Genomic DNA, 9,061 nt, shown 5'->3' on the forward strand with positions numbered 1-9,061 from the left:
TCAGAACTAGCCCCCTCACCTTAACCGATGCCAAATTTCTCCAACATATGGTTGCACTTTTCACACTGGAGAGCCTATGCTTAGGTGTTATCAGAGTTATCAGAGTCGTTCCCCAGAGAAGGTTGAGGTGGGATGTTATCAGAGTCGTTCCCCAGAGAAGGTTGAGATGGGATGGGATGGAGGTCAGGGAGGTAACACAAGGTCCTAAAGTGGCTACAGTCGACCATCCCAGCCCTCCAGGATCAAGCAAAAAGAAAGACCTCCTACATTCCCAGGCGGGACCTCCTCTTCACTCTCACAGAAGCTTGTGCTTATATCAGCACTCTGATGCAGTAATAGTAATGGCCACTGAGCACTTATTATATGCCAGGCACTGTTCATAGCTCATGAGATACTAAGGTATTAATCATATTAGTACTATAACATGGGTAAGTACAAGGAGTATCCAATCAATGCTTATTGAAGGGATGGGGTATCAGAGATAGTTACCCCCAATGTCCATTTTCCTCTTTTCCTCTGTAAACAAGCCTTACTTTTCACCTGGGAACTTGGCTACCTGGAATTAAAACTATCCCAGACTCCCTTGCTGCTAGATGTGTGACCAAGTAGAAGTGTCATGTGTCATTTTCTAGGAATCCTTCTTAAAAGTAAACTACCAAGAAAAAAAAAAAGTAAACTAGCATGTACCATTCACCTCCTTCTTCTTTATCCTTCCTCTGTCTTACTGCCTGGAATGCAGCTGTGAATGCTGGAATCTTGGCTGCTATTTTGGACCATGAAGACAAGATGGAGGAGCAGTGAGCTGGAAGAAGCTTAGGTCTCTGAGGACTGCATAAAACCTTCAAACTGCCTTTGGACTGCCTGCCTCAGGACTTTTATGAGAGAAATAGACCTTTGGCTTTTGTTAAGTGGGGTCTTTATTATTCAAAGCCCAGTCTGATTCTATTTGAGATAGACCAGAAGATGGGTAGATAGATGAAGATAGAATACTCTTGCAGCCAGAGAGGATATTTCACTGCTGGGTGGCATTTGGAAGGGGACTGGTTATACTACAGAAAACCCTGACTTTGGGAAGGCTGCCCCTTGAATGCTGGTACAGCTTTGCTCTGGGACCAAATGAGCACTTCATAGGTGTCCTCAGGAATGGGTGGGCCTGAATGGATGGACCAGACTAAGCTGTGCTAAGCATGGACTGTGATTCTACCAGCCCAGGCCTGGAGTAAGGAAACAAAGGGTGCCTCTGGAAGCTGGAAAGATCCAAGAGGTAGCAAGGAGAGGACTCTCCATCTGCTCAGCTGGGGCTCACATGGGCTAAGGTGCTAAGAGGCTGCTTGGGGTGGATGTCAGTGGTGGGCTCAAGGAAGGTTTGGTGCCCACCTGGGGCAACTCCGGTGGGCTCCAGGGGAAGGGAGGGCCAATTAGGGGACTCTGGGTGACACACACCCCTCAGCACCTTGATCCATCCAGCATGGTGTTGTGACACCAGCTCAGGATCTGACCCAAATACACATCCTAATTCTGTCACCTTCCAGCTTTGTGACTTTGGCTGGAACCTGCTGGACTCCCCTCTGCCCATCCCCTGGGAACCCTCAGAGCTGTGGTGAGGGGTGAGATAATGTTGTGAAAGTGCTCTGTGAACCAGCAAGTTCCAGGGCTTGCTGACCACCAACTACAGGCCACGTCATCTTACTCACCACAGCAGCCCTTCCAGGTAACTATTACTGTACCCATTTTTCAGGTGAAGAAACTGAGGCCCAAATGTTTAAAATGTCTTGCCCAAGGTCATAGCTGGGAAGCAGATATAAGCTCACATCTGAAATTTCCTCAATCACCTTGCGCCTGATAGGACCCTCTTACTACCCGCCTTGTCCCCTTGGGGTCAAGTCCCAGGTCTCTCGCACAGGTCATTGGGTCTACTAGACCTCCTGCCTCCTGCCCACAGCTCCTCAAGGCTGGTCCTCCTCTTCAATTCTCCTCTGGCCAAACCCTCAGGGGGTGAAATGTGGCCCCTCCTGTTCTCCCCCATCCAGACCCCACCCATCTGTTATGGGCAATACCTTCTCTACACTCACCTGCTGCAGACCTGGGGTCCAACACACCACCCACTCCATCCTGGAACTTTGCTCTGACCTACTGAGATAACATTCCCTCTGGTCACTGGGGTTTACTAAGCCTTGAGAGTGAATATTGGGAGCTGTCACCTCCGGGGGATGTGAGCTGCGACAGCCAGAGAAGGAGCCTGGCAGAGCCATCACTCCATGAATACCTGGATGAACCAGTGATGCTCTTTTTCTGTTGTTCAAATAGAGCTGAGTTTCTTCTACTTCGATTGAAAGCATCCTCATCCTTCGAGCCCCATCTCAAGAGCTTTCTCCTCCAGAAAGCTTTCCCATGTCCCCTCTAGTACTTGCGGACCTCACATGTCCCAGTTCTTTGTGCTCTGTTTCCCAGTGTTTCTTTTTTTTCTCCCCAAGATTCTACTCCTCGAGGGCAGGGACCCTTGAGCAGCCCGCAGGCTCAGACCCAACACAGATTATGATTTCTGGAGCAGCTAGCTCCAGAGCTTCCCTCCCTGTGTGCATCCTCTCTTGCACTAGTCCGTCAGAGAGTGAAGAGCGCTGGATGGGAGGCAGGGCCCAGGGCTTGGTTTGGCGCTGCCGTTTACTAGCCCCCTCTGGGCCTCCCTCACCTCCTCTGTGAAATGGAAATAATACTTGCCTGCTGATCCTGCCTTGGGAGATCCTGGTGGGGCCTTGTGATGGGTGAATGCCAAATGACAAAGGAATTGGATGTACTTTGGAAAGGGCAGTCTGTCTTTGTCTGTTGGTCAGTTGGTCAGTGAGATTGCTGCCTCCATCTCCTTGGATCCCCACCCTCCTAGGAGCTGTAGCCTGGGAGTGATGGCAAGGACAAGGCTGGGACCTGTGTCAGCCACAGAGAGACAGGGCTTCCAGTTGGTTCTTTCCCTCCCCCTGCCTGGTGGACACCAGGCCCTGCCCTGCCCCAGGCTCCAGCTATGAGAAGGGAACAGCCTGGGCAAGGGCTCCCTTGCTGAAGAGTCTGGGGCTGGTCACCCAGATGGGGCCGTGGGGGCAGGGTGGGCAGAAAGCCTGGTTTGTGGGACCCAGAGACCACCCAGCCCTTGCAGTCCAGAGGAAGCCCCTGAGACCAGAGGGGCTAGGGGACAGACTTGAAGGACACACAGTAGGGCGGGGATCTGAGTCCAGACCCCAACCATGCTTCTGGAGGGGGGCATGCACTATCTCATCTCATCCTAGTAAGTCCAGCAACTGGCGGCTTCACTGACCTTTCTCATGGCAGATGAGGAACAGAGGCTCCAAAGTCAAGGCTGGAAAGTGGCAGAGGCAGGATTCGGGCTGGGTCTGTTGGAGTCTTCTTTCCAGGACACTGTGTTGCAGCTGGATGGTGGACGAGGAGACCAGGAATAGCCGACGGGCGGGGGGCTGTGTCCTCAGGCCCACATACCCATGCATTTCCATCACCTGGAGCACGCAGGGCCCCCTGGGCCATGACATGGTGCTCTGCGCAGGCCAACAAGCATTTACTGAGCACCTGCTCTGTGCCAGGCCCTGGACAGGCACTAGGGGCAGGGTGGCCGGGCACAATCTGTCCTGTAGGAGTTCATGGCCTGGTGGCCTCAGAGGGCACAGATGACCTCCAGCATCTCTCCCAAAGCTAGCCATCTGTAGGTTACTGGTTTCAGGAACACCTACTGTGTGCATGATCCTCTCCATTCTGGGAAAAACCAAAAGGTAGGAGATGCCAAAGGCTTTCCCAGCTCGGAGCCTGGCTCCCCAGGCCCTGGGCTTCCTCACCAACGCCATCTCCTCCTCCTCCTCAGACACTCCCCCCAACAGTGGCTGAGTAGATGGGCCAGTCTTTCCTGTGTCCAAGGCCTGGTTGTACCCACCCTTCCAACCCTGACACACGCTCTTGCCTATAGCCTCATCCATCCACCCCATCACTGATTCACACCTGGGATGCCATCTAAGGAGGCCTCACTCCACCCCAGGGCCCCGGCACAGCTCTCAGGGTCCCCAGACTTCCCTGTGAACTGAGTCATGCAGAGCTCCTGCCAGAGATGGGCTCCAAGCCTGGGGAACACTGCAGGCCTATCTGGGGGTCAGAGAAGACACACACACACACACACACACACACGGAACATCCTCTCCTCCCCCTTAGGCCCTTGCGATGGTACAGCAGGGTGCTGTCCCAAGATATAACCTCAACCCTGGCCTGATCTCTGCCTTCTGAATCCATTCACTCCACACATATGTGCTGAAGGCCTATTGTGGGCCAGGCATTGTTCCCTGGGACACAGCAGTGAACTTTGGTTGGTTTACATTCTAGAGGAGAAAGACAGTCAACAGGAAAAGCAATAAATGAGTAAATTATATAGTACTCTAGACTCTGATGAGTGCCATGAAAAACAGGGTGTCAGGGGTGCTGGGTGGGGCATGGAGAGCAGCATGAAATATGGTGGTCAGGGCAGAACTCCTTGAGAAGGTGGGATTTGAGTAAAAACAGGAAGCCCTGAGTTACCCGTAAGCAATCCAGGTAGGGGCAAAGCTTGAGCAAAGTCCCTGAGGTGGGCTCATGCCTGGTGTGTTTGAGGAATGTCAGGAAGCCGGTGTGGCTGACGCAGAGAGCGGGGAGTGGAGAGCGATGAGGCCAGGGAGGCAGCGTGGAGCCAGATAGCAGGGCCTGGAAGCCTTGGCCCCTCAATTTCCCGGGTCCTCCTGCCAAGCACCTCCCTTACCCGGGGCTCACTGTGAGCCCGGGGCCACGTCAGTTGCTCTACAGAGCGTAACTCATGTCAGTGTCCCGACAGCCCTTGGAGGTAGCACCCCTCTCATCAGTGTCCCTATTCAAACATCAGTGAGGAAACTGAGGCAGGGAAAGTGAGGCAGCTCACCTGGCGAGCCGTGGAGCCAGGAGCCGAAGCCAAGCCTGGCCCTCGGCCATGGCAGCACCCCCCAGCCTCGGTGCGTCAGTCGCCCCTCCCGACCCCGCTCCCGGGTGCCAGGTACACCCCCTGGCCCGGCCCATCGTGGGGGGTGGAGGTGGCGGGGCCGCGTCACTGCCCATGCCCGCGAGCTGGCTGCTGCCTTTCCCCCATTAGTGCGGGGCTGGCAGGCCTGACAAAACCGCAGGCCCAGATAAGAGCACAATTGAACCTGTTTTGCTCACAGGCCGGCAGGGGGGCTGGGCCGCAGGGCGGTGGGAAGTGGGGGGAGGCCGCTGGCAGCGCCCCGGCCCTGCTATCAGCGGCCCTGCCCCATTAGCCCCTTTGAAATTTACCCACCTTATCAGGGCTGCATGCTTTCCGAGTGGGGGGCAGGCGGGCCTTCGTGTCCAGCCCAGGAGGCTGCCTTCGCCCTCTCGCCCGCCCCAGGAGATGATGAGGGGGGCCGCAAGCTGGGAAGGGGCCCCCTCACACGCGGGCTCAGGCTGCCCGGTCACTGCCCGGTGGGCACCTCCCAGGCGGAGGGACACCCTGCCCAGGAGCCCCCTCCCACCCTGCCCTGACACTGCACCTCACGCCCAGACTGCAGCACCCACTCTCCAGCCCCCTCCTCGGCCGCCCAGGCCTGTTATATGGCCGACCCCCCAGTCACACCCTCAGCAAACGTTTATTTGCTGAGCACCTGCGCCTGCCAGGCGCTGGGGCACAGCAGTGAAGGGACAGACCAATCTCACTCCCCCAGTCTCACTCCCCCATAGGGAGAGACAACAAATAAACACAAATAAGTAAGCTAAGAGGGTGTCCGAAGGTGATGACTGTACAGTGGGGCAAAAATAAAGCAGGGGTGTAGGATAGGAAGTGTCAGGCAATTTTAAGTGTGTGTGTGTGTGTGTGTGTGTGTGTGTGTGTGTAAGGGGGGGTGAGGGGTCAGGGAAAGCCTGCCTGAGAAGGTGATATTTGAATCAAGACCTGAAAGATTCTAACTCTCTTCCTCCATGGGGTTAGAATCGCAGACACAGAAGGGCTGAGCCAGGAGGATAGAGATCAACCAGTCCTCCAAGATCCCTTTATACTGAGGATCAGAGAGGGCAATGAAGTGCTCAAGGTCACACAGCACAATGGCAGCAGAGCCGAGCAGGAGTTAGAGATAGCCAGGATCTCTCTCCCCATGCTTGCTGCCCCCAGCCTGGGGCACTGCTGGGGCCCTGGGCAGGACAGTCTGGCCATTGTTGGACAGTCTGGGGGCTGTGCTGAGCCTGGGAGTGCAGCATTCACAGCCATTTGACTCTGCCTTTTGTAGACAAGGGGCCCACCAGGTCGTGTTTGAGGCTGAGGGTCAGGGCTCAGGCCCTGGTTGGAGGACTGCAGGGTGCGTGTGGATGGCACTGTGGGCTGGGGGGTCTGCCCTCAGTGCCCCCTGCCCAGTGTCATGGTCCTCTGGCTCCCTTACCACCCTCTGTGTTCTCCATCTGCCTCTGGATGTCCAGGTCCACCAACGGCCTGACCTTGACAGCATGTTCTTCCAGTAGAAGCCCCTTTCTACCCCTCAACCCCCTCCCTCCTGACACACACCTGCTCTCCCGAAGGATGAATGGCCTGGAGGGAAGAAGGGGCAGCCACGGGCATGGTGGCCTGTGCAGTCATGGGGCCAGGATGGGCAGACCCCAGGGCCTGGCTCAGGCCAGATGGGCTCTAAGGAGACAGATGAGAAAACAGAGCTGAGGGGGCTCAAGCTAGTGGGCTGCTGGGTAGGCCATCCTCTCAGGGCCCTGGGGTGGTAGCGGAAGGTGTCCAGAGGCCCTTAGGGCACTGTTTCTATTGAGCTGGAGAAGCCCGAAGTCTCTGGGCTGCTGGGGAAGAGCACTGAGTCTGGACACGGAGTTCAAATCCCAGCTCTGCTGCAGTCCCACAGTGTGACCTTGGGCAAGTCACTTCCCCTCTCAGCCTCAGTTTCTCTTCTCAGTGAAAGAGGAACAAGGATTCCTTCTTCAAAGAGATGCTGTAAGGAGGAAATGAGAGAAAGTGCAAGTGCCTGGCATACAGCCAGGCCCTGTCGACACTGGAAGGTTCTCCCTGTGGGAACCTCTGTCTCTGTCATCTAGATTGTGGCCAGGGTTAGGGAGCACTCAACATGTGTCAAGCACTTTAGAGGCTTTTATTAGGACCAATGTTAATTGGATTAACCATAATCCTGGGTCTATGACCCACACTCACCAAGGGTCCATGCATGGCCTTTTCAAAAAAATTTTTTTAAAGGGATATCACTTTTTTATTTTTTATTTATTTTTTATTTTTGGCTGTGTTGGGGTCTTCATTGCTGCATGCGGGCTTTCTGCAGTTGTGGCGAGTGGGGGCTACTCTTTGTTGCGGTGCGCGGGCTTCTCATTGCAGTGGCTTCTCTTGTTGCGGAGCACGGGCTCCAGGCGCACGGGCTTCAGTAGTTGCAGCACGTGGGCTCAGCAGTTGCGGCACACGGGCCCTAGAGTATGCAGGCTTCAGTAGTTGTGGCGCTTGGGCTCAGTAGTTGTGGCTCGCAGGCTTTAGAGTGCGGGCTCAGTAGTTGTGGCACATGGGCTTAGTTGTTCCGCGGCATATGGGATCGTCCTGGACAAGGGATTGAAGCCGTGTCCCCTGTGGATTCTTAACCACTGTGCCACCAGTAAAGCCCTCAATTTTTAATCATACAATGAACACAGGGAACCCACTGCCAACCCAGAATCAAGGTTATTACCAGCAATGCTACGTGAATTAATTCACTTATTTCTCACATTTAAAAAAAGATTTATTATTTATTTATTTTTGGCTGTGTTGGGTCTTAGTTGCAGCATGCAGGATCTTCGTTGAGGCATGCGGGATCTTTCATTGCAGCGCGCGGGCTTCTCTCTAGTTGTGGCATGTGGGTTTTCTCTTCTCCAGTTGTGGCGCGCAGGCTCCAGGGCATGTGGGCTCTGTAGTTGTGGCGCGTGGGCTCTCTAGTTGAGGTGTGCGAGCTCAGTAGTTGTGGCACGCAGGCTTAGTTGCCCCGCAGCACATGGGATCTTAGTTCCCCAACCAGGGATCGAACCTGAGTCCCCTGCATTGCAAGGCAGATTCTTTACCACTGGATCACCAGGGAAGTCCCTTATTTCTCACATTAATCCTCCTATACTTTGCCCCCAACTTGTCCCCATTTTACAGATGAGGAAATTGAGGCACAATTGAGGGTTCAGGGCATCCTCTCCACTGAATGATGCTGGAGATTCATTGGGTACATTCTTCCAGTTGACTCCTGTTCTGCTCCAGAGCCCTAGATGATGAGGTCCCCACACGAGCCCCACCCCACCCCTGCCATGTTCTATAGCTCAGCTCAGGGGGTTACAGTCATGGGCTCAGCCCCCACCTCCCTACAGGGTCCCAGCTCGGACACCTGGGGACGCCGTGGGGAGTACCCTGGCTGGCCCCATGCTCCCTGCTGGCCTCCCCTGGCCTCCTCTCCCCGCCCCCCCCCCCCACCAAGTGCTTCCTCCAGCCCAGCTTGGTGACATAAGAGCCTAGTGCTCCTAGTCAGTCTCCTATCCTCCTTCTAGGTGCTCAAGAATAAATGAAAGAAATGAATAAGTGAATGAAATGAATGAAGATGCTAAAAGGGGAAAAGGGATAGGAAAAGAAAAAAATACAGAGCATTTCTGAGGGCTGGCGGGGAGAGGTTGGGCGAGGGTGGGGTGGGACTTAGTGTTGAAAGATGTCCCTTTGCCAGCTGCTGCAGTCAGGGAGCCCCTGTGCCCTTTGGTTGTGTGGATCCAACCCTCAGATCCTACTGCCCGTGCCCTGACCCTGAGTCCTGCCCCTCCCCCATGGTGACTTTCCAGATACAGTGGCAGCCACAGGTTCCCAGAACCATCCTAAGCTGACACAACTAAAGCTGCTCCAGGGGCCAGGGCTGTGGGTGGCACACCCCTGCCGGGCAGCTGCACCACCAGGCAGGAAGTGCTTGGGGCTCTCACCTGCTGCCAGGAATGGCCAGCTCCTGACGTAGGGTTGGGAGGGTTTGGGGTCCAGGGCAGAGTCAGGGTTAAGCTAAGATTGGGAGGTCCT

Source organism: Balaenoptera acutorostrata, chromosome 10 (assembly GCF_949987535.1).
Source record: "Balaenoptera acutorostrata chromosome 10, mBalAcu1.1, whole genome shotgun sequence".
Lineage (NCBI taxonomy): Eukaryota > Metazoa > Chordata > Mammalia > Artiodactyla > Balaenopteridae > Balaenoptera > Balaenoptera acutorostrata.